Below are 26,320 nucleotides of genomic sequence, written 5' to 3' on the forward strand. Positions count from 1 at the left end.
GAAGATTAAAGGAGATAATATGCTCAACACATCTCCTGGCATATGGTAAGCACTCAGTAACTATTAGTGATGATGATGAATAAGATGGATCCCTTTCCTCTTCATAGACTTATATGCCACCATAAAAACAAAATTTTTCTCACTTCAATGTGAGCTCAATCTACTCAATAGTGTTAGCATTACTATGTGTAAAGCACTGTGCTAAATATTTAGTGAGAGGAATAATATCTTTGTTACTAATTAGCACCTACATTTGATGAAAAGCTTTTTGAATAACCTCTACTAACATTTAAAATACATATATACTTTGACTTAGTGATTCCTCTTGTAGGAATTCTTCTTCCATATGTGTCATTTTATTATTATTTTTAAATATATCTTTATTGATTTCATAGAGAGGAAAGGAGAGGGATAGAGAGATAGAAACATCAATGATGAGAGAGTCATTGATCGGCTGCCTCCTGCATGCCCCCTACTGGGGATTGAGCCCGCAACCCGGGCATGTGCCCTGACAGGGAATTGAACCCCGATCGCCTGGATCCTGGATCGATGCTCAACCGCTGAGCCACGCTTGGCCGGGCTATACGTGTCATTTTAAACAGGATAAACATCTAGAAAAGGAATCATTACGTCAAAGAGCACCAAGTACTTTGTACATAGTAGGGTTAAAAAACCACTGAATGGAAGCAGTTGAGTATCATTTTAAAAAGTACAGTTAACTCATTCAAAAATGTCTGTTAAACATTTGTGGGACACTATACTAAGTTTCAAGATTAAAAAATGAGTAAGAGCCCGGCCAGGCGTGGCTCAGAGGTTAAGCATCGTCCTAGGATCCAGGCAATCAGGGTTCGATTCCTGGTCAGGGCACATGCCCGGGTTGCGGGCTTGATCAATGACTCTCTCATCATTGATGTTTCTATCTCTCTCTCTCCCTCTCCATTCCTCTCTCTGAAATCAATAAAGATATATTAAAAAAAAAAAAAGTAAGAAATTCTTATTCTCAAGGAGCTCACATTCAATTGGTAATGTACATCATTGTAACAGCAAAAGATTAGAAATACACTCAAAGTTCATCAGTAGGGAATGGGTAAATTATGGTTCATACAATGAAATACTATGCAGCCCTTAAAAAGAATGGGGCAGCAGTTCACAAACTGATAAGGAAGTACTGTCAGGTATTTATAAGGGGAGAAAGCAAGGTGTAGAACAATGTATAATGTGGGAAAATATATATTTCCACTTTATAGTTTCCATTTGTGAAGGAAAAAAAATGCTCATTTTCTTATATATCCATGCAATTTTCAGCAAAGATACGGGTCACCTGTGGAGAGGGAACTGGGTTAGTAGGGTTTAGGTATGGGAGAAAGGCTTACTTTTCACTGGACCATGTAGATGAATTATTTAAAATAAAAAAAACTATACTTGAAAAATAGTATGCAGAGTAAGGGGGCCTGTTATGGCACAGTATGGCCTATTATAATGACAAATTTTACTCTACCAACCTTCCTATGAAGCTCCTCCACTTAGTAAAGAAATTGTATTCTAGACATTTCTAGTAATTACTTACAGATTTGTGTACTAGGTTGTAGGGAAGAAATAATTAAAAAAAAATTTCCTAATAGCACCTCAAAAGATTATGTATAACATAAAAGTGCAAAATACTTTAAGATTAGTGATGTTAAGGTTAGCAATTGAAAATAATGACCCAAATAAGAAAAAAAAGCTTTATGAATAAGTGTTTTGGTTTTGGTGGCACTTCTCTTTTCTGTAGAAAAGTCAACTTAGTTGTTTTAATGTGTCATCTTAGTTTTGGGGATGATGTATTTGGTCTGGTTCCCTTGCTAGCATAATATTCTTGGGCACAATATTTCTATTCTGCTAAGTTTTTGGCATGTATATGATTTAACTAGTTGAGTATAGTTGGCATGATTATATACATAACACTTTATTTCTCTATAGTGCTTTGCTGGTAAGATTGTTAAAAACTGATAACTGGTTAAAAATACTGAAACAGAATATTGTAACAGGAAATATTTAAACTGTTATTAATGTGTTCTTAGTCATTCATATGTGCAGAAAACTAGTTTGATAAGAAATGTTCTTTTTAATGTGCTAACAGAAACATATTGCCTGTGGAAACATAAAATATATATAACATTTATTAATTCATTGAATAAATATTTATTGGCATCTGCTGTGTGCTGAATACTATTCTGGACATTGGAGATACTTTCAAGGAACAAAACAATGCCTTCCTTCTAGAGCTTACTACAAATATAACTGATAACATTGACAATGGGTTTAAATGAAAATAACTTAAATCTTTTATTAATAGTGTCTAAAAGTCATGAGTTCACAGTGTAGAGATTTTTAGGAGACATATTGCCACACTTAAAAATTCATTATGGGGAAATGACTTTTAGAGTGGATTGAGTTTCTTATTTTAGTAAGTATTTTAGAGATTTTTCTCATCTGGAGATACATCTCTGAAGATCACCTCAGTAAGCCTCTGGTGTTCACTCCAAAATAGAGTGGGACACTGTGATTGAGATGTAGACATGCAAAAAATTGTGTCTTGTTTAAGAAAGGGAGGCAGGCAATTGTAGTTTGAAGAAAACAGGAATGTGTTAGATACACCACAGGGAAATTAAAAGCTCTTGCTTGCATTAGGAAAAAAAAAAGACTGACGTTTTCATATGGGCACCACTTAACTCTTAACTTCTTAAATGAAATGATTTTATTTTCAATTATAAGAAAATAATGGCAGAAGTTTGTCTTGTCCAACTATGCTGAAAACTTTGTTCATCAAATCATATACACTATCAATCTATCTCATATACACAAGTATAAATTATCACAACGACATGTTAATGTTTGTCAGTCTTAACTGTACCATCAATAGTTAGGCCTCCCTAATCTCCAACTTCTCTTTTGTTTCAGCTTCTTTCCATCACCCACAATCTCATTTCTGGTAAGGCACTAACGATTTTAGCTTATTTTCAACCTCAGTAATTTACCTTATAAGCAATTGGAAGTTCTCCCTAGAAAGATTTTCTGAGAAGTTCTAGTGTTTAATTTTACTCTTGGATGTAATATATTTCATAATTAGAAAGAGTTCTTAGGTTATGTTAAGTCAGAATTAATTTGGGCTGCTTTGAAAACATATCTGAAATCAGGAGCCCAACGTAATATAAAATGGTCAAGGGAAAGCAGCTTGAGAAATACATGGTTTAGAGAATAATAGCTGTTTCTAATTTGTCTTGTATACTGTTTACATCTGACAAACTTCAGCTTCACTTTGTAAGTTTTTGTATTGATTCTCTATCATAAATAATAGAAATGGCCACATCACCAGAGACTTTGCTGGGATAATAAAAGACTTGCTAAGAGCACTCTAAATCTCCCATATTCTACTGTTATTTTTCCTCTGTGTTGAGGAAGTTGACTCTGTAACAGCAAGTTTAGCAATGTAGAAGCCACTAAGGAAATAAAAAAAAAATTTTTTAGGAAGTTTTATCCCCTTCCTGGAACCAAAGAAGCCATGAAAAGAACAATGTGACATTAAACTTAGTGTTTTAAATAGAACATAATTACCAGCTTTGCCACAGAACTACACTTCAAGAATTATTTGGCTTTCTAGTGGACCTACTAGAGATGAAAAGTTATGTACAAACTCCACCAAAAAACTCATCATCTCATAATTGTTAAGCTTAGAAAATGCATTAATATTTATCTAAACTATGATAGATCCAACCACAGAAGCCTTTAAATGGGTAAAAAGCTAACACCTTACATGATAAATGGGAAATGAGTAGTAAGCATCGCAAAGAACTAAAAAGCAGTAACATGCAACAAAATAAATAGGACTTTGCTCCCAAAACTAAAATGTACCTAAGACCTGCCTAACTAGAGAGAGCTTTTAGGTAGGCAGCATTCTGTACCTTCAGATTTCATAACAGTACCTCAAATCCAGAAAACATTGTTTTAAAGTGGCTTTTTCCTCTACCAGTTGAGTTAAACACACCAATACCAAGTGTTTCTATTTCATGTTACTCTCCATTTTCACACTCTGGTAAGAATTTGAATTTCTTTGGGTTCCCAAGGTGGAGGCCAAACAGGACAGGTTTGTCTTACCCTCCTTGTAATAAGAGACCCTGAGAAATTCTGGCTGCAATGTCTGAGGTTCCACAAGATTTTTCAAGATGCGGGCTGGGACTGTGCTTTATACTGGTCTTTATATTCCCCCCACAGTGCTGGACATCCAACAGTCCAAACTGAACTGAAATGAACAATTTGGAATGCTACATTATTAGTGAACAGGCACTTGGAAAAACAAGAATTATAGTTGACTGAAAGATGGATGAGGATATTTTACATAAAGAGTCTGAAAGACATGATTCAAGTTAAAGACTAAAGAAAAAACCAAACCATAGTATTTTTCTATTAGATGTTTACTTGGGCGATTACAAATAAGATGAAAATATAAATGTATATAGAAATACTAGTTAAAAGCTACATAAAATTATACATTTAATCAGTTAAACAGCCCAGCCAAAATTGGAATATACATAATTTGCTAATAAAAATGTAATGCTACAAGAGTACTTAGTAATTAAAGAAACTTTAAAGGAATATAAGTTCAGAATAAATGTTACATGACTATGATAGATATTAAATCTTGACTCACCTCCAAAATTTAGTCATGAAAAGATAGTAGAAGTCAATAGATCAGGCATGTAAGTAAATTAGATGTAACTAGGATGGAAATATAGAAAAAACTGGGATAACCCAGTTTGAAGTCGTAGGTTCGCTCTACTTGGATTAATCAAATGGTTCAAGGATGGAGATGAATTTGGTCTAAAAGATCGTAGTATACCCAGAAGACATATTACTGAGTTTTTAAAAGGCAGTTTGGAAGCACAAATGAACATTTTAGGTTTCCTAAATATCATTAAAGTAGAAAATTAAAAATCAAAGAAAGATGTAGATTATGGTATTTCTGTCTAATGACATGTGGCTACTTTTCATGACAGGTAATAACTAGGTAAATAGAGCAAGGTATTTTGCCTTTCTAAATAGTAATCCTACAAAACAAGGTTTAGCTCCTAGAAAACCAAAATATTTGCTTTCAATTAATTAAATAATTTTATTTTTTTTTTGGCTTTTGTCACTTTTTAAACTCCTGCCTACAGTTTAAGCAGTACTGAGTTCCTATTTGATTATTTTTGGCTAACACTTTCTTCAGAAGCAAGCCCAAAAAGTTCCAGATCTCTTAGAACCTTCATTTTCTCTTGACTGTGTTCTCCATCAAAAACAAGTATTCAAATAAAGAATCTCAATTATCAAAACCATTTTTGGCCAGCTCTGGAATATCTTGTTATACCTCCTTTGAAATGCCACAGTTGTACTCTTAAAAAACTTGTCTTCCTGGTTTTCAAATTTCTGTTTATTATTACAGCTCTTCAGCTAGAATGCCAGGTCTTTGTGCTGGACTGTTTCTTGAAACTAGAGATCAGCACATTTCCCACAATTCAATTACTTGCCTTTCCATTTGAGAAATTAAAGCCATGTCAATTTTACAAAGTTTAAACTGACTGAATTATTTGGATTTTAAATTCTCAATTTCATTCCTTCAGTCTAATACTGGGAAAGATCTTTGTTTTATTAATGGAAGCAGAGGTTAAGGTTCAAGAATATTAACACATTTTAGTCACTGACCCTCATAACTAATTTTCTTACAGGCATAAGCTTGAGATATGACACTCAAAGGAAAAAAGGGAGAGTTTTAATTCAGTTTTGGAAATGTTTATTTAAGATTGCATACCTAGTCAAATAATTTATTTACATAAAAATTTTTATTTACATGTGTTTATATATTTCTTTTTAAAAGAAAGGGATCTATTGTCCATAATAAAGAGCTTCAGTTAGCCTGTCCACCCCTATCAGCTTTATGTGGATACTGACAAATTTACCTCTCCAGAATGACTTTTACATAGAATTCTAGTTCTATATGTTCAGCAACTCTTTTAAAAAAAATTTATCTTTATTGTTGAAAGTATTACAGATTTCCCCTTTTTTTCCCCATTGACCCCCCTCCACTCCAAATCCACCCCACACCCAGTCCTTCCACATACCCTTGTTTGTGTCCATGGGTTATGCATTTATGCATATAAGTTCATTGATTAATCTCTCCCCATCCACTCCCCCGCCCCGCCTTCCCTCTGAGTCAGCAACTTTTAATCAAAGCATTTCAAATAAGATGCCTGCATATCAGCTTAAATTCAGTATTACAAAAATGGGACTCAACATCTTCTCAAACCAGCTTCTCTTAACTGTCCACTTTCAGTGATACCATGATTGTCTAGTACAGAATATGTATTTTTTGACACCACCCTTTTATCCAACTCATTGTGATGTTCTACAGTTTTTCCTTTTGAAATATCTTTAATTTATTCTTTCATCTCCCTTCTCATTGGCACTAATTCTGTTCAGGATTTCTTCACTCCTAGATTACTATAATAGTCACATGCCAGTTTCCTTGCCACTAGACTTTATTTCTTAGAATCCTATATATAGTACAGCCACACTTAATTTACAAAAATTCCATTACTTTGTCAACTTCCACTATGTTATTTCAAAAGGCTGGGCTATTCTGCCTCCCTATTTCTTGCCATATCAAGACTAAAGTCCTCTAATTGGTTTTCCAGGCAGAGGTCCAATAACTTAATTCTAATCTAGTTATCCAAATTCATGTAACCTTTTCCTCAGGTTTTAAGAAAAAGGTCCCAAGTTATTGCACTGTATTTTGGCTTAAATTCTCACCCACTAACTAGACCTCTACTTGAGGTCTAGTGTATCTTAATTTACAAGCATACAGGCCACAAATTACAAAATGAAGATTTTATTGAGTCAGCAGAGACAATTTTCTAATCCCCCTGTAATTCCCAAAAGTTACTTACAGTTTTGTGTTGCGGGGATCATCTCACATGGCATTTATTACCCTTCACTAGAGTGGTCTGTTGTCAGGAACTCTGCTTAGAACAGACAATGTCTGTTTGCAGCTTCTGGTCTCAATTCTTTCTTCATGTGCCTTACGTACCCCTGGTATAGTCAGTTCTATGGATGGTGTCTTATGCCTAGAAAACAGGTTATAAAGTAAATTAGTATCTAGGGAAACTGCTTTGCCATAGGAACCATTATTTAATTGCTGGTTAAATTCCTGACTTTTAACTAAATGTTAACCATAATTTATACCTAGATTGTGGAAAAATAGACATGTCCTTTAGATTTTACATAAAAGCTCTTAGGGTACATAAAAAATAAATCCTTATCACATTATGAACATGACTTAAATGTCTAGTAGAAAACAAATGCTGCATATTTGGTCCACAATTTTGTCTTCTTAGATTTCTTAAAGCTTTTTTTGGGTGTGATTTAGTCTCTAATAAAATCATCCAAAGTTTATAAGAAAAGCTATTCCACTCAATAAGCTAGCTCCAGTAAGCAGAGGTCAGAAGCATACCGTTTTCTATAGAGAATCACTTAAAAAAACTGCAGTTGATACTTAATACATTTGTTTTTGTGATTATGGTAATGGTGTTTCTTGAAAAGTATTTTTTAATGTAAGGACTTTTCATTCTACTATTTTCAATCTCCTCAGACACACTAATAAAGGCCAACAGAAAACAAACTATACTTCGGAAAGCTTTCGGTGATCAGTTAGATCACTAACAACCCTCAGAAAGGGATATTAAAATTTTGCAGGCCTTCCAACAATTCATACCCCATCCATAGGTTTCTGACTTAAAATTTTTTAAAAAAAGGACACTGTAAGGTAGCTTAAACCTGAGGCATGAATGTAAATATTTAGCACAGAATGAGAACCTCAATAAGTGCTAAAAGGTGGAGAACTCCTAAATTACCAGGAAAGAGCCTAGACGTTACATTTATCTAGCTGGTATTTAGCCTTTCCAGAATATATTAATTTTATCATACAGGCATTACTGCTGATTTTCAGCAACCAACTGCCATTTATTAAGCACCTTCTATTTTAGGCTTGCAGAATACATAATAAAAAATGATAGCCCCTGCCCATAAGGCAGGATGTATTCATTGTTCTAAGTTAGGTGTAGAAGCACAAAAGAAAAATGCTATTTGAAGAAGAAAATGAACTAGGAAAATTTCATGCAGGGGATAGATAGCCTAAGATTTAGACAGTTGAAGATGAAGGAAAGGACAATCTGGGAGTAAATAACTTGAGCTAAGGCTTGGATGCAAATTAAGAGTGGTTTGGAAAAGGAGTATTTCTATTTGGCTTAACAATTCACAATCATTCCCATAATGGTAAAAGTCATTTTTACTAGGACAAAAAATATCCTGACAGCAGTATTTTTCTATGCAACCCTTTCAAGATTTCTCACTTGATTTGCTTAGTTAAAAGCCATATATCCTCTGTTTAGGATAAAATTGTCTAATTTAAGCCTATATTTCCTTCATATATACATACATGCATACATATACATATACATATACATATATTCTCACCTGAGGATTTTTTTTCCCCTCATTGATTCTAGAGAGGAAGGTAGAGGGAAAGGGAGGAGGAGAGGGAGGGGGAGGGGAAGAAACATTGATGAGAGGAAGAAACATTGATGTGACAGAGAAACATCAATCGGTTGCTTCCTGTACACACCCCAACCGGGAATCGAATCCAAGACCCTTCAGTATAAGGGAGGATGTCTAACCCACTGAGCCACACCAACCAGGCTATAATCCATTCTTTAAGCCCAGCTCATCTTCCACCTCCTCTAAGTCTCCTCTGATGAGTCTAAGTCCACATTTCTTTGAGCTTCTACTGCACTTCAAGTCAGCAAGACAGACCTTACATTCTGCTATTCTTTAGCTGCTTGTTGTACATGAGTATAATGTTCCCATCTAGGCTTAAAGTTCTTTGCTGACAGACACGACTTTTTTTTTTTTAGACTATTAGTGAAATACTGGGCATAGAATAGGCCCTTAAAAATAAAAGATTATCTCACTTAAAAATGCAAACAGAAAAATCTTAAGGCATTTTAAAGTAGTATTTAATAACTTTTTTTTTTTTAAAAAAAAACAAACACCTTTATTGATTTCAGAGAGGAAAGGAGAGGGAGAGACAGAAACATCAATGATGACAGAGTCATTGATCGGCTGTGAGCCCGCAACCCGGGCACGTGCCCTGACCGGGAATCGAACCCTAATCGCCTGGATCCTAGGTTGATACTCAACCGCTGAGCCATGCCCGGCTGGGCTAATAACTATTTTTGATGAAATAAAATTATATTCACTCTCATTTACAGAATTTGAAACCTCAAATTATCACTGCTTCAGATATTTACACTATTCAAAACCAGATTTGCAGGAATAAAACTGTTCCACTCTACCACATGTATGTATCATGACCATGATTGAAACCTAAACATTTTTTCTATAATGGCAAAGTTAAACATACACTTTCCAGAGGTATCCACATAAATCTGCAAGATTTTACTTTTCCCTTCGCTTTTATGAGTAATATGTCAGTGTACAGAATTACTTGCAAAACAAATATACGGGGTGGACAAAAATAGGTTTATAGTTGTGAATATGCTAAACAGTTTCTTCTTATATTATTATATTATTTTCCATACAAACAACTGTAAACCTGCTTTTGCCTCACCTTGTATTATTGAAGGCCAACAACTCTAGGATTATAAAAATTTGGGACAACTAAACTCAATCTCTTACTTAAAACTGAAGCCTGGAGAGACAGCAACTTGGGTCACACAACTAACCAATAGCAGAGCCAATTTTTAAGTATATGACCACACTAACTTCTCTGGGATAGGAACAGTGTAAGCTTCTGTTTGCATTGTGATTCCTCTGAAAAAGTAACCAAGCTACTTAAACGCTCCTTTAGCATAATATTCATAAATGAATTTTACTTTACTGCATTATAATATTTTGTTTTGCTTCATTTCATGGTCTTCTAAGCCAGTGGGAAAGTTTCAGCTTTCCTTACATGCTTGTTATCTTAATTAGTATTAGTATAGAGGCAAGTACTTCTGAACAAAGTGACTTACGGGATGAATGAATAGCTGCACATACATTGAATGAGACTGACACGGTGGAAGTTTCATTGTCTGAGATTTTAAAAATGAGGACAAAATGATGGAAAATAATTTAGATTCTCATGTTTAGACTCATCAAATTAATCGAATGGATATTTTCACTTTTATATCATTTGTTTTTCCACATTAATCTTAATTCTTGTATGAATTCTTAAATGAACCCTAATTTTAAGTTATTTCTTTAGACATGCCTTTATGAGAACAATTTCTTTTCCATAAGAGCAAATAACAAAACCAAAAGCATAGTCTAAAAAGATTTAATCTAATTCATTTGACTGTTTCTATGAGGACTCTCTTTTCAACTATGATAAATTACATATAAAAATACTGAATATTAAAAGTACTTTGAAAACATAAACGCTCTATATAAGATTTGCTAAAAATTGAATTCTAAGAATTCTGACTTACCTTTTACCCACCATGTTAAGTAAATCAGTTATTAATTCATTTAATATTAATTGAAATGCTTATTAGATATCTGTGTCAGATGTTTTAATTTTAATGTTTTCCTTTTATTTGTAAGGAAATTGTTACTTGAAATAATATATCAGATACCACAAATTGTATAATTATATTGTGCAAATGAGTAAATTAAAACTATGAAAATTTAAAGAGCATGATTAATATCAAAAGATTATCATAGGAAATGAAACAAGATGAAATGTAAATTTATTTAAAAAAAAAAAGAAAAAGGTATTTCCAACCCCTTCAGACCTCTCCCAGGCTAATATTTATGCAGGACGGGGTTGAAGATGAGATTTTAAGACAATTTCATTATTCTCATGCTTGCTTTCACAGGTCTCTGGATTCACTGAAATGTGCAATTACCTACCTAAAGCTAACTAAGCGTTGGCACAGTGCTATGTGTTTTATTTTAGAATCTTGATGTCATAATTCTATTCTAATGCAACAATATCTTAGGCTTTTTTCTTGTCTATAAATGAAATATTTATACTTCATTATACTTCAATACCGTCGCAATGAGTATTATCTGGCAGTAAATAGTTAATTTTACAAAACTTCTTAAAAATTAAAAATTTTAGAGTAGCAGACCTACCAGATATATTATTAAGAAATACATTCATTAACTATAAAATACCCAAATATTTTACTGACAGGCAAGGCCATCCCTAATTTGGGAGGAATTAACTATGAAGAGCAACAGAGGCCACCATGTAAAATAGATCCAAGAGGCTGCATACAACAAACAGGGTATTAAGGCTAGAGATTCAGTTCATTTGAGAATAGTTTTGGGTCCTCCAAACAAAAGTAGAGCCCAGAAGCCAGATGATTTCCTAATGTAGGGCAAAGCATATCAACACCATGGATGAAGCAGAAAAAATATCCTTCAATAATTTTAACACTTTAAAAAGTACTTAATACTTTTAAAAATCCTGAATTATGAGATGGTTGCAAAGCAAACTATTCCTGATCTCCATAGTGCTTTTTCCTAACTTCTCAGAAAGAACATCTGGGAATCCATTTCAGCCTGCTATAGGCAATTTTTCTTGACTTACATCAGATATTTTGTTAAAATTTCCTGGTAAGAAATAAAATAAAATGTGCTGTAAAATTCTTTATTTCTTAACTAGTAAATTATCTCAATGAGAAATAAAGGGCCCTTACATACACTTTTTCCACATAAATCTTATATTATCTGGCAAGTACTATTTCATGTTTCTCATTCCTTTTGATCCTTCAATGTAGTTGTGATATAGGTGATCTATAGAAATAGATTTGACTTAATTGAGCCTGGGAGAATTCCACTGAATGATCTAACTTCTGGCTACCTGATCAGTGAGTTGTTTTGAGTAGCCATATCCAAATTGGTATTAATGTATTCTATAATAAGGAAATAAACATATTACTGAGTGCTATGTGAGGTCATCAACTACATTAGTCACCAAATGAGCTGAGTTAAGGCAGCCTCTGGGCTTAAGCCTATTAGTTTTACAGCCTAATAGTAGAAAAAATAAGGAAGAAAACAATCACAATACGACATGTCATAAGCAGTAAAACAACTACTATAAGAGTGGTAATACAGAAAAGGGAGTTAATTTTCTGTCTATACCTGAAAGGGGTGGGAGGAGGTTGCCCTTCTGAGTTAATACCTGAGAATATTTCTGAAGGCTATATTGCCTGGAATTGTTCGGAGACAGAATGAAATTAATGATCTTTAAGCCTTGCCAGAAGTATAATTCTTTAAATTGACAAGATTTTTTTTAAAAGTGTATGATAGCTTAGAGATACATAATCTCCAAAATAAGTTTACAATTTCGATGTATTATGTAGTTTGCCTGCAGTCTTTTAGTTACAAAAAGTCCATTTTCTCTTAGATTTTGATGAGCTTCCAGAGTGTGCTTAAGTAACATGACAATATTTGATGCTGTAAATGCCTTAAAAATACAACCAAGCACGACCTATAGATTGTGTACTTACTATGGACAGTTGGGTAAGGGCAGTTTTCTCAGGGAATGATTATTACATTAAGAGCTGACTGAATTCACATAAATCTGCATGTATATCCATGGGCCACACATACATGCAGGAGGACATGGACACAAACACCCATGTCCAGTGTTACTGAAACACACTTCTAATAGCATGCCTCCTTGCAGGACACAGTAGTACCATCCTGGAATATCTGAGAAAATAATTTGTGTTTGGCATAGTACTATCAAATACAAACCTATCTTTGAGATATTCTTTGGAAGGTATCACCATCACTTTGAGCATTTTATGACTTAATGTGTTAATTTTATCTCCCCTATCTCTTGTTGGCAATAGGACAGAGGACGTAGATATAATTACTAAGAGCATGAACTCTGCAATCAAACCACCTGAATTTGAATCCTTACTCCATTTACTAGTTATATGACATTAGGCATGCTATTTCCCTGTGACTCAGTTTCCTTACCTATAACATGGGGATAATTATGTACCTCCCTCATAAGGTGGTTATGAGAATTAAATGGGTTATTAAATAAAATTTCAGGCAAAGGATTACACAACCAGTGTTAGGTATTATTTCTATCACCAACAGCAGGACCTAAAGCTTGAGTGGTTTCTATATGTACTTTAAAAAAATCAACAACCCTATGGGGTAGTAATTAAGATAACAAATCTCAGAAGGAAGGTGGGGTGGGAGGGTGGGTAAGAAGAGATTAACCAAAGAATTTATATACATATTATTAACCCATGGACAAAGCCAATAATGTGAAGGCCTGGGGAAGAGGGTGCAGGGGCGGGGTAGAAGGGGTCAAGGGGGAAAAAGGGGGGACATCTGTAATACTTTCAACAATAAATTTAAAATAAAATGTTTTGATTTGATTGATTTGAATAATTTTCACTAAAATAACCACTCAAACAACAAAAACTTACTGGTCTATTTCCCAGAGGGGCAAATAAACATTAACATGTGCCAGGGTTGATGTTCTTTATTATATTTACAATTCTCTCATATCAAGAATCTTGTATAATTTGGAAGAGAACCATAGTCTGAAAAGTACTTGAACTGTAAAAACCAAGAAGCCTGAATTAAAAGATGTTCTCATAAAAATTATCTTTTCAGTCAAGTTATAACATTGTTTAATAAAGTCTCAACAATGATCTGTCCTCAAGACTGGTAGATATATAGAATGATTATTTCCTGCAAATTTGATGCGAGACCCACTGCCAGTTTGAGAGTGGGATTGATGTTCCTGGAAATACCCCATTTAATAATTGGCTGAGCACATAGTATGTGTGTTAAGATGAGAAAAGCTCCAATTGAAACTGAATTCCCCTATATTTAACTAGAGGAAGAGAATTCAGAGAGATTTAATTCTAAGCCCAAACTATGACCCTTTAGTCTTAATATCCAAACATCCTAAAATATAAACATCAAAGAATGCCTCATTAACACTATAACCCTTCTCAAATCAAAACTGTATGATTAAAATTTTTCTGTAGAATTGATTCCTTCCTATTTATCCAAATTCTTCAAATTTATTCTTTGAAGTCTTAAGAGAAAAATGAAAACTTGATCAGTTCTGTACTGTACTTGTCCAAGAGCCTTCAAAAGGTAACCCTCCTGGGCGCTGGCTGGGTAGCACAATTGGTTAGAGCACTGTCCCACTACACCAAGGTTGTGGGTATGATTCCTAGTCAGGGCACATACAAGAGTCAACTAATCTATGCATTCAACCAATAAACGCATAAGTAAGTGTGGAACAACAAATCAATGTTTCTCTCTCTCTAAAAGTAACCCTCCTTGAAAACAAATGCCAACTTATAAAAACCTCTAGTATTTAAAAAAATCATATTCCATCTCTAGTACTTAATGAAAATGTTAACATTTTCATTTTCATAGTTCCCAGACAAGTGACATACGCTTCTGGAAACCTTGATCTTGAACTTAGAGTACCTTTTGTAGAAACTGTCAGTTCTGTTAAAACAATGGTTATTTATAGTAAAAACTGTCCTAAAGGAAAACAAAATATCCAGAAGTTTCCCTATAATTTCCTTTAGTAAAAAATTGTCCTTTGGTAGCACACATTTTAAAGGCAAGGATTTGTTCAGTTAATGTATTTATTTTCATTTCAAATGTTTTTAAATCTTACTTTCCACCCTTATTTCATCACTTTCAAGGTTCTTGGTAAAGCAGTCTAGTGCATACATCCAGTTGGTATAAAACCCTTAAGTTTGATTTCCCATTGTCATCCAGTGCAATACAGAATAAACAAGTCTCAAAATTATGTCTCTTCTTTTTCAATCACTCCATAATACATTTCACCACCTCATATTTTTTCAATTCTCTGAATCCCCTCTAGTTAGTTCACATTCATACTCTACATCTAGGCCTGACAGGAGCCATACACACCAAGACTTCCAATGAACAATGGTTTGGGGGAACATATATTTATTAGCATATAGCAGTAAGTTAACTGGAATAAATTTCCATGCTAGTTTTTAAATCTGTTGAACCTTTACCTAAACTACAAATTATCTAATTTAGCTATCCAAAAACCAAGACCATCTGGTATTGTTGAAAATAAGAAAGATTATAGTGAAAGAGGTATTTTCTTTCTTTATAGGAATTCATTTTCTTAATGAATAGAGGAAGTATTATAAAATCACAAAATTTCCCTGACAATTATAACTATGTAGAACTTTGTAGAAAAAATAAGTCACCAATTTTCAAAGCTCCAAATTCCTTGAGTTTTAGACAAAGACACATTTAAGAATCACCTATTCAAAAATGGTACAATAACTATTAAAGACCTATTTGGTCTGTAATACCTACTTGGGTAGCCTTCCTATTTTTTTTCAAAGGATGCAATACCCATTAAAATGCTGACAAAGTAGCATAACAAGGTCCGACTTGAAATCTGTACCATAGGCCTCTTTTGATGACAAACACCATTCCCCTTAGTCAGATTTTTAGACTCCCAAATAATATTGTTTCTTTATTCTATCAGCCAAGTTTTCAGATTCTAAACCTGCCTTTCCAATTAAACTACTAGTTTCTTTTCCTTTTTTTTAAAATTTTTTATAAAACATGTCTCTATTGATTTCAGAGAGAGGAAAGGAGGGGGAGAGAGAGAGAGAGAAACATCAATGATGAGAAAGTCATTGATTGGCTGCCTAGCCCGCAACCTGGGCATGTGCCCTGACCGGGAATCGAACCCTGATCTCCTGGATCCTAGGTCGATGCTCAACCGCTGAACAACACCTGGCCAGGCTAAACTACTAGTCCTTAAGGGTTTTACTTAATTTATAAAATAGGTTGAAACATACCATTTTTGCTACATTATAAATTGATCATACACTCTGAATTCATATTTGTGTCATGTGTACATTTTTTTAACCATAGCCGTAATTATTTATAGAGGTTTTTTGAATAACAAACGTAAATTCCATCCCTTCCAAACAGCTCAGCTTTTTGATAAATTTTGTGATTGGGGTACAAAAGAAACAAACTCATAATATACTGATCTTCGATTTCTCCTTGAGCAGTACACATATTTCAGTAATAACTTTCCTTACTCTCTCCTGTTTAAAAACACTTCAATGATTTCCCTTGCATCAGAATGCCTCTCACACTACGGAAAGGCACCTGTAGGGATATGCACATGTGGCAGAGGAAACCACAGGGTAAACGCAATACATCTTTTAATATGCTCAAGTTTACTAAATATTTTGAGAAATTTTAGGTATTTAAATATTATGAAACAAATTCTACAATTCATGGTATTTTTCTGGTAATATTTTGGGTAAATGCAAAGAAAAAACTTGAGCCATAGCATATCCTGTATCTCTTTTCTAGAAGGAAATGCTCCTAGTTCCTGGCACAGTTATGAATTGGGTTAAGAAAAAAAATTGCTAATCCAACTATGTAACTAGAAGGGAATAATATAAGCCAAATAATAGTAGTTGCCAGTGGGTGGCAAAACTGTGATTTTTAAATAGAATGTTTTGCTTTTTCTGAAGTTTCTATGCCCATGTATTACTTTTATGCTAGGAAAAATTGAAACAAACTTCTTTTAAACAGAAAAATCCTTAATTTTTAGATCTGAAAGTCAGGTTCACTGTGCTACTAAATATATTATAAATCAGATTTTTCTTTAGTTTACTGATATAGTTTCAAAATTAAAATAGACTTATATACTACTCCTTTTCTTATACTTACCTTTTGAGATTTGGGGGCTGAAAGAATGGAGAAATGACAGCAAAACCTCTCAACAAATTCAAGAATTCCTTTTTAACACTCCTTTGAGAACACAGGGAATATTGCTGCCCTGAAGCTTATTTTAAAAAGATCTTATTTTGAAATGATTTAATTTTTGAAATTATCTGTTCAGTTCTTCCCATGATAGTATCCTTCATTATCACCTCTACAGTTCCTGAGCCCAGTAGAATTTCCATTTACAGATTTCCAAAGGGGGTGATTACGTGGTGGTAAGGCTGCTTCAAATAACTGTTTACTTTTCAAGAATTTCTCACTCTTTTAAAAAAAGAGAAAAAACAAACTTTCCCCCATTCACAATCATACATGCTTATTTACAGTACACTCCCTACCACGCTAATAAGATTGATATAGTACCCATAGTAAACCAGTAATAAGTTTAGCAAATCTATTCTTCTAATTAGCCTGCTCGTACTACTTGGTAACCTTTTTCACTTAATCACGAACAACTTTCTAGTTCACTGATATAATTACATTAATTAAAATAGCTGAACAGTATTCCATTCAACATGTTATTTAAGAAGCTTTTTATTGTTAGAGACTTAAAAAACTCTTAATATTTTAGTATTATAAACACTATAATAAACACATGGGCTTCTTAAAAGAATTTATTAACTGATTTTACATTAGAAAATTGATATAATTATTCTTTTAATGTGCTAAAATCCTAAAAATATATTATGGCTGGTCCACACTCTATGTGATTTATATACAGTTTTTCATATAACAGAAAAAAAGCAACTACATCACTTGTCAGCATAAGATTAATATTTGAACTTTGGGACCTGGTATTTAGGCTGGTGTTTTGAAGTTCTGGATGTCTTAGTCCACCTGCCTTTTCTTCATTTTGCTTCTTAATTTTAAAATTTTTGTTTTATTGCTAATATGAACAGGTTAAAATATATGAATAAATGAGGTGCAATTAATGATAAAAGTGTTATGTTCCTCAGGTGTGTTAAGTTACAGAACAAGGTTAAGAACTAGGGATATAAATTGTTCATACATGGGAAGGAGGGATAACGCCAGACTTAAAGTCAGCAAATACCAGAGGTTTGGCCTGATTTTTCAAAATGCACAGAAATTAGTTGGGGAGGAATTGGGGTGGTGAAATGGCATAAATAAAGGCACAGAGATAGAAATATGAATGTATCAGGACTAGTCCACCTGAAGAAATATGGAAAAACTTTAGAAAAGGTTGGGGCAAGATGATGAGGTACAAGCTAAAAAGTTCAAATTTTATCCAATAAAAAGCAGGGTTTAAGGAAGGTTAAATTAATGGAATATACTATAGCAGATGATGAAACAATTACAAAGAATTCCTCAGCTAAAATGATGCAGAATAGGAATAAGCAAGAAATAATGAAGTACTTAACTATGGCAGCAATTCCAAGAATGGAGGTGTCAAAGATGATGAACAAGTTCAATGTGTTCTTTGGAACCAATAGCTTTGACTAAACTCTTCAAGTAGAAAACAGTTTCAGAGCCATCAAAGCACAATTTACAAAAACCTGATCATCACACATATACCTGTTCACCAACCAATCAAACACTTTTTATATTCTAAATGGTTTCAAATGGAGGTTATTATGTCTATTTACAAAGGGCAAATAGGCTTAGACACAACCAACTGCATGAAAAATTAAATCTGTAGATTAAGCTAAAGGATTAAACAGTCATAAGATGTGGCCCCTATAAAGTCTTCGATCCTATGAGCTATGATTCTCCCTCTTGTATAATTTGGTAACAGCTAACCAGACCTCCTTGCTGTTCCTTTTACACACCAGAAATGCTTGTCTCAAGGTCTTTGTAGTTGCTCTATCATCTGCCTGAAAGCCTCTTCTCCCAGATACCTAATGGTTTTCTCCCTTATGGTTTATGTCTTTGTTCAAATGTAATCTCTGTAAGGCATTTTCTCATTATACTATTTAAAAATACGTCTCTCCTGCCCTGGTTGGAGCCTCGGCCCGAGCACTGAAGGGTCCAGGGTTCCATTCCCAGTCAAGGGCTCTCATACCTGATCTGTGGATTCACTCCCCAAACCGGGTCAGGTGCGTGTGGGAGGCAACCAGTTGATGTTTCTCTCTCTCACACGTCGATGCTTCTCTCTCCTCACCCACCCTCCCTTTCACTCTTTTAGAAAAGCAACAGAAAAAAAGATCCTGTGAGAATTAAATATTTATATAAATCTCCTGCCTTCCAAACACCTTTATACCATCCCTTGGTTTATTTTTTTCCACAGAATTTATCACCATCTGATAGTGACATATGGTACCTATCAATTTTGTCTATTCTGTTACCCACACCTCACTCTCAAGATTGTAAGCTCCATGAGGGTTGGAATCTATGTTTTGTTCAGTGCTGATCCTCTGCACCTACATAAAATAAATTTGTACCTTTCTCTATATAAATGTTTTAAATCTATTTTTTCTTCATTATGAAGTTTCAAATCTATTCTTAATGCTCCTTGTCCCACATTAGCATTTTCACACTGCCAGAAAATACATGAAAATATGAACAAGTATGTAAATCTGTAGAGACTACGTTAAAACTTATAAATTCTCTTAAGAAATGATGTTACTTAAACTTTCTTGATGTATATTACCAAACAACAAATGCTCTACCTTTATTGCTTCAGGCTAAAATGATATTTTGAACTGATCACATGAAAACTTTGAAAACCCCACAACTTTATATGAATTAAGTCCAGAAAAAAAATACTATAAGAACTTACATCCTTGAAATGTTACTTCCATAAATATAAGCATTCCCAAAGATTTTAAAATAACGAAATACAAAAGGAAACCAACTAGGGTGATTTAAAATTTCTACCACTTTCTAAAGATATTCTTTAACAGAATAAAGTTATAAACCAAAGATATACAGAATACCTTTAATAACAATTTCCTGAACAAATGAATACCTTTAATCACAATTTCTCAAAATCTAGCCCTATAGCATAAGATAAATATAAACAATGATAAGGTTCTACAGGCAGTTTACATGTTTTTTCAAAAGTCCAATCATATGAAAAGAATTAACTATCAAATTATTGAAAACCCCACTGAATTAAGGGGACCTGTGCTCATCAATATGCTAATCTAAGTGCACTACTCATTAAGTTTTTGCATAAATCGCATGTGTTAATAATCAAGCAACAGACCCAAATAGAAATTATGAATTTAATTTCAGGATAATTAAGACAAAAACAGCAACTAACTTGTCACCTTGTACAGTAATTTTAATGGAAGAGGCTTAAACTTATTTATTTTGCCAACATTTTCTTCATCACATATAACCTAAAAAAAGACATCAGAAATCCATGATATATATTTTATAAATAAACAAGCTAAGAACATAAACTCTTAAATTTCTGGTAGAGGAATTAATTCTTCATTAAATTAAAGGGGCTCCAGTTATTAGCAATAAAACAGAAACTGTTTTATTGTAAACTATAATTCCCTTGATAAGGGGTAAGAAAATAAGATTTTTTTTTAGCTGGAAATGTACTGATGATGGTTTCTTATTTCTCTTCCAAGATATGCAAAGTAATACGTCTAAATACTTACTAGAGCCAAATCTATCTCAAAAGTTTAGGACATTAATTTTTCTCCCTTTTGTTAATACTCAACGAGAAAAAACACTTAGAAATAAAACTTTTTCCATAAATAAGGGGTAGTAATATCCACCTGCAAAGGAAAAAAAAATTGAATTAGAATGTTAACTTCTAAATAAATAAATATATTACTTTAGAGATCACAGTTTATGAAAATATAATCTTGCTAATCCAATTATGTCTAAGCTGGGCTTGTATCAGTAATAATACTTAGTTGCTAAAACACCTATAATTCTATAACCACCAAAGAATATATAAATGAAGAAAATCTACTGTTAAGTATGAAATTTAGTCTATGGCCAAATTTTCAAATCTACTATCACATATCAACACGTGTGATCTTAAGAGATCTGCATTTGATTATAGGATGCAAACTGAATTGTTGAATAAAATATTCCTCTCCTTATCTCCTGGATACTTGCCTGCAGTCCTCTGAGTTAGCACCAAACTCAATCCATACTTCAAATAACAGATTTAAGATGCTCAATGCTGGAATTATTTGGCATCAACTTAAAAAGAAACCTGAATAAAAAAATTAGGAAATTTTTCCAAAGATGGAAAAACTAAAAACAATATACACCTATATATAACTATTTCTTCCTTGCAAAATAAATAGCCAAATTAAGATTAACATTTTATTTTACTATTTGTTCTATATGTTTCAAAATTACACAAAGATGGAAGTATATTAACTTTTACAAATAAAACTTCCAGTCCTGTTGAGTTACCTAATGTGTTTCATCAGGTATTGATAGGCTATTTCCTCTTCTTTAATAAAAGACTGGAAAGAAGCTGCATACTGTTACAATAAATTTCAATGCAGTATTGTCTTATTCTCCGAGTATTTCAAATTTTCTTTCATCTATTCTCAGGATTAAAACAAGAAAGTTTTCTTTTAGCTATCATAGCCCCAAATGGTCCATCTTCACATCTGGAGCACCTAGATATAAAGATTCACCTAGTAAATGTAAAACCCAAGTTTTCTCTGTCATTTAGAAGGCAGATTAGACTAAATATAATTTCCTAAAATTTCAAATACATTTAGAAAAACAAAAGCAAAACGAAACAAAGAAATCTAACTCTTGGGGTGTTCTGGAAAATATTGGACAAGCTATGTAATTCACTTAGTAACTACTTCTAAGCACCTATGTGTTAAGTCCCAGAATATTTTTAGTGAAACCAGAAACTATCATATATTTGCTACAGTCTTTCATAAAATGGTTGAAATGAAGGAAACAGGTTAAGAGCTTGATGAATGATTTATAAAAGCACCAGGCAATATTATTGCCATGTGAAAGATGGCATTTAATTCTAACAATATGGTGTACTGCTTCCTTATTTTGGAAAAAAAAACTTGTTGGAAAAAAAGTGAGGTTCTAAAAAATGAGTTTTATCTTATACGATATTTTCTTTATCTCCAAATTAGAATTTAAGCAAAAGATACTTATATACAATTTCTTAAATTATATCTGATATACTTTTAGGGTTTTCAAAACTGACAATTAGAACTGAAATGATTCCTTAAGAGCTACTTTTATTTTGTAGATTTTCTGCTTGGTTATATAGAAAAGAGTAAGATATTCCTGACAAGAAATAAAACCAGACGTATCACCTACTGCACAGACACTTGTCTCATCCTGAACATTATTTTTTAGTTGAATGACTTAATAAAACACCAACAAATAAAAAAATAAAAAATAAAAGGTAAAGAAAACATTTTCCTTCAAATTTTAATTAAAATCATTGACTGTGTTTTTGCATCTATAAAATTACTAACTACAATTTTTGTTTTTATTGGGAAGTTCAATTTTGGGATCTAAAACGCAAACAAGGCCTTCATATTTTGTTAATTCTCACCAGAGGAAATTTTTTCCACTGCTTTTTCAGAGACAGAGTAGAAGGGAGGGAGGGAGACAGACAGACAGACAGACAGACAGACAGATCGAGACAGACACATCGATTGGTTGCCTCCCACAAGTGCCCTGACTGGGGGAGGGAGCGAACGCACAACCCAGGTACATGCTCTTGACTGGGAATCAAACCTGAGACCCTTTGGTGGGCAGGGTTGATACTCTAACCACTGAGCCACACTGGCCAGAGCAAGGCCTTCATATTTTTGACTTGTCAACAAAAATTTTCAGCCAACTATTTAAAAAGAAACATTTAATAAGAACAAGAAAAAAAATATGAAGTTAGAAGGCATAGGATTAAGATGCTAATCTATCTATGTAGCAAATTACTTAATTTGAGTTACTGTTTCCTGAGTTACCCAAGGAATAGGTTGGTCACCTGTAAGATTTTCCCTACCTTTAAAATTATGATTAAGTGCATTTTGAGACCCAGGATGTCAGGAATTTAATTAACATGTTTCACTACTTTCCCCCTTCCTTTATAAGTAAATATTTAGAAACATTACTAAGTAGTTCTTTAAGTTCTGTTCAAATGTATATTTTATAATGTACATTTAACTGTGAGATAAGCAAATATCTTTAAAGTAATTTCATTTTACTAAAGAAACAAAAGGAAAACGAATATTTGTTTAATCATAAATAAAAATTTGAATACTTGCATTGAATATAAATGTGCATTAAGATAAATTTACTTGCTATATAAGCTCTTTCAGTAAACACTTGATGGCATTCAACACAATTATTAAACTGCAATTATACTATTTCAATATAACACAATACAACTGAAAAGTTAGTACTTATTTTTACAGATTAAAGAATCATAAACATAACAAGGTTATCAATAATACTGAAAATACATTATCAATAAAACAGAAAGTTCATTAGTAACATTAATATACATTAAAATACGACTGTAGAATATGGTCAACCTTACTTCAGCAGCACAGTTAATACTGGAGATAATTTTAGAATCTTAACGCCAATATTTACGTGCTGCTAAGGCACTGTTGACATCACTATCATAAGAGCTATGAATAAAAAGAAATATATTTTCTTCAGAAGATCAAATCCTTGTATTTTTGAGGCAGCACAATATGGCCTGCACCTTTTCAAAACCCACAAACCATTATGTGCTGCTACTTTACTCCAAGGTTTTATTTTTTTAAACACACATTAGCACCTAAAGATACAAAAAATATTTTTCTTTTAGAAAAAAAGATAAAACCATTTAAAAACCCAGATTTAAAGATTCTAACATTGATATAGTATGCATTAGTTGTTTCTTAGAAAGCTTTTGAGTAGCATAATAATTTATTTCTATATCAAAACCTAAAGGAAAGCCAACTACATGCCAAGCACTTTGCTATTGTTAGGAACACAAAATGCATAATATGAGGAAAAGAAAAGTATTTTTCCTGTGTCAACTTATGTCAATAAAGTTAAATATTTAATCAAATTTTTGAATGTATTAAACACATTTTTTCCTTTTATAAAAAGTAAATTCATAAAATTTAATCTTTACCTTGTTAACAGCATAAATTACAGCCTTTCATTTCTTGAAGTGTACCTTTCAAAAGACATCTTCATTAAGTAGATAAGACTTCATATCAAGAGAAAAATAAAAAATGACAGACAAGAGCTCAGTTTCAATAAACTTAAGCTAGCACAAAGAAGTCACATGAAAAATTTTAATACCACATAAAGTAAAAATATACAAAAAAACCCCAAACAAATCAATTTTCTTAAATAATTTATATTTTAAACCCCAAATATTTTACCCTCAACATTTATCTCCCTACTAGAATATTTATTCTGTCAAAGTTGGATGTAACTTTATATAAGAAGTAATTCTAGAATATGAAGCCTTGGAAAGATGAGTTAACTTTGTACCCAGAGATGAGAAATAAAACAGCAATCCTGTGGCTCTTTATCTTTCTACCCCTTACCTGTCTCCCCTCTTCAGAAGGCAAGGAAATATAATCCTAAACAGTTTTCATTTATTCAGCTTTGGAAATGAAATGAAATTATGTACTTCTCTACAAGATACCAGAAAACTGTCACCACTCTAGCTCAAGTCTTGACAATCTCTTTTGCCCCAGTTGTCTCACCATTAAAATAACTATACTAAAGATACAATACTTCTACAGAATAAGGTGATGTACACTGAAATTTGTACATCCTTTCTAATATTTAATTGTTTATAAAAAGCACAACTGCCATAGTCCATACTAATTTTCTTGTGAATACTTTTGCTATTATTAAAAAATATTTGTAGCTAATCTCCTATCTGAGCCACCTGTTTCATATTACTCTATTAGTCTTACTTTTCTGCACAATTTTCAATATGTAGCCAAAATAAATGTTTGCAATAACATGAAAATACATAGTACTTATTTGTATTTACCAATTACATTAAGAAACTGTCCCCTAGGATACCCTCTTTCCTCAACTCACTTTCCAGACATAAAGCACACCTACTTTTCAGACAAAAATGTAAGCATGACATTTTCAAATATACAAAGTATATACATATATATACATTTTTTATTTAACAAATACTTTATTGAACACGTACGAGCTAGGCACAGTCCCAGCTGTTACACTAATCTTTACACTAATATACCAAACAGACAAAATCCCTTCCAGAAAAAATTTAAAATCATTTAGATTGAGACAAAAATCATGAAATAAATAATTGTTCAAGATCACATATTGTTCTTTGACCCTGCTGCAAGGTAGATGTATACATTAAATGATTACTCCAAAGTCAAATGAATGATTATTTCAAAATCAAGAAAAAATAGTAATTTCAATTCCAATCCTTCCTTTTTTTATATTTTAAACTAAGCCAAATGTACCATACTTGAAAGAAATGTGAATACTCTAAAATGCAAATAGCTTTTAAAACCTTTATTAAAAAAACTTCACACTAAGAATGTCATTTGTAGTTAAATGTACCTAACATAAATGTTACCATTTTAAAGTGTACAGTTCTACAGCATTAAGACCATTCACATTGTTGTGCAACCATCACTACCCTCCATTCTCTCGAACCTTTTTATCTACACCAACTGAAACTATACCCATTAAATACTACCTATCAATCTCCCCCCCGAAAACCACCATTCTTTCTGTCTTTATAAATTTGCGTATTCTAGGCACCTCATATAAATGGAATTATACAGTATTTGTTTTCATCTGGCTTACTTCACACTTAGCATAACTTTCAAGGTTCATCCATGTTGATGCATATAGCAGACTCTCTTTACGGCTGAGTAGTATTTAATAGTACGTATGTACTACACATTGTTTACCTATTTATCTGTTTATGGACATTTCGGTTGTTTTGATCTTCTGGTTATTATGATTAATGCTGCAATGAACATGGTATACAAATGTGTTTGAGTACTGCTTTCAATTCTTTTGGTTGTATACTTAAAAGCAGTATCACTGATTCACATGGAAATTCTATTTTTAATTTTTTGAGGAATTGCCATACTAGCTGTAACATTTTACACTTCCACCAGCAACGCACAAGTGGTTCCAATTTCTTCACATCTTTGCCAACACTTATTTTCTCTTCATTTTTTGATAATGGCCATCCTAATGGGTGTGAAGTAGTACCTCACTGTGGTTTTGATTTTCATATCCCAAATGATTAGTGATGTTGAGCATCTTTTCTTGAGTTTACCGGTCATTTATGGAGAAATGCATATTCAAGTCCTTTGCTCATTTTTAAAACTTTTTTTGTGTTTTGTTATTAAGTTATTCATATATTCTGTACATTAATTTCTTACCAGATATGATTTGCAAATATTTTCTCCCATTGTGTATGATGCTTTTTCACTCTCTTGATAGTGTCCTTTTATGTACAAAAGTTTTAAATTTTGATTAAGTCCAACTTATCTTTTTGTTATGGACG

The 26,320-nt window shown here is 32.8% G+C and overlaps 1 protein-coding gene across 2 annotated transcripts in view; it reads right to left on the reverse strand.

The window, feature by feature from the left end:
* LOC308553266 (uncharacterized protein) overlaps positions 1-26,320 on the reverse strand; it is a 115,781-nt gene that overhangs the window by 20,709 nt on the left and 68,752 nt on the right. Inside the window, exons 6-8 of one of the 2 annotated variants that reach the window (XM_081129072.1) lie at positions 23,921-23,998; positions 20,911-21,010; positions 15,677-20,561 (exon numbers count right to left, since the gene is read on the reverse strand). The gene's annotated coding sequence lies outside the window, so the exon portion shown is untranslated. Of the gene's footprint in view, positions 1-6,959; positions 7,137-15,676; positions 20,562-20,910; positions 21,011-23,920; positions 23,999-26,320 lie in introns of those variants that run through there. The other variant, XM_081129073.1, reaches the window with a different exon arrangement.

The sequence above is a fragment of the Miniopterus schreibersii genome (genome assembly GCF_964146895.1).
Source record: "Miniopterus schreibersii genome assembly, chromosome: 2".
In the NCBI taxonomy this organism is placed as follows: domain Eukaryota; kingdom Metazoa; phylum Chordata; class Mammalia; order Chiroptera; family Miniopteridae; genus Miniopterus; species Miniopterus schreibersii.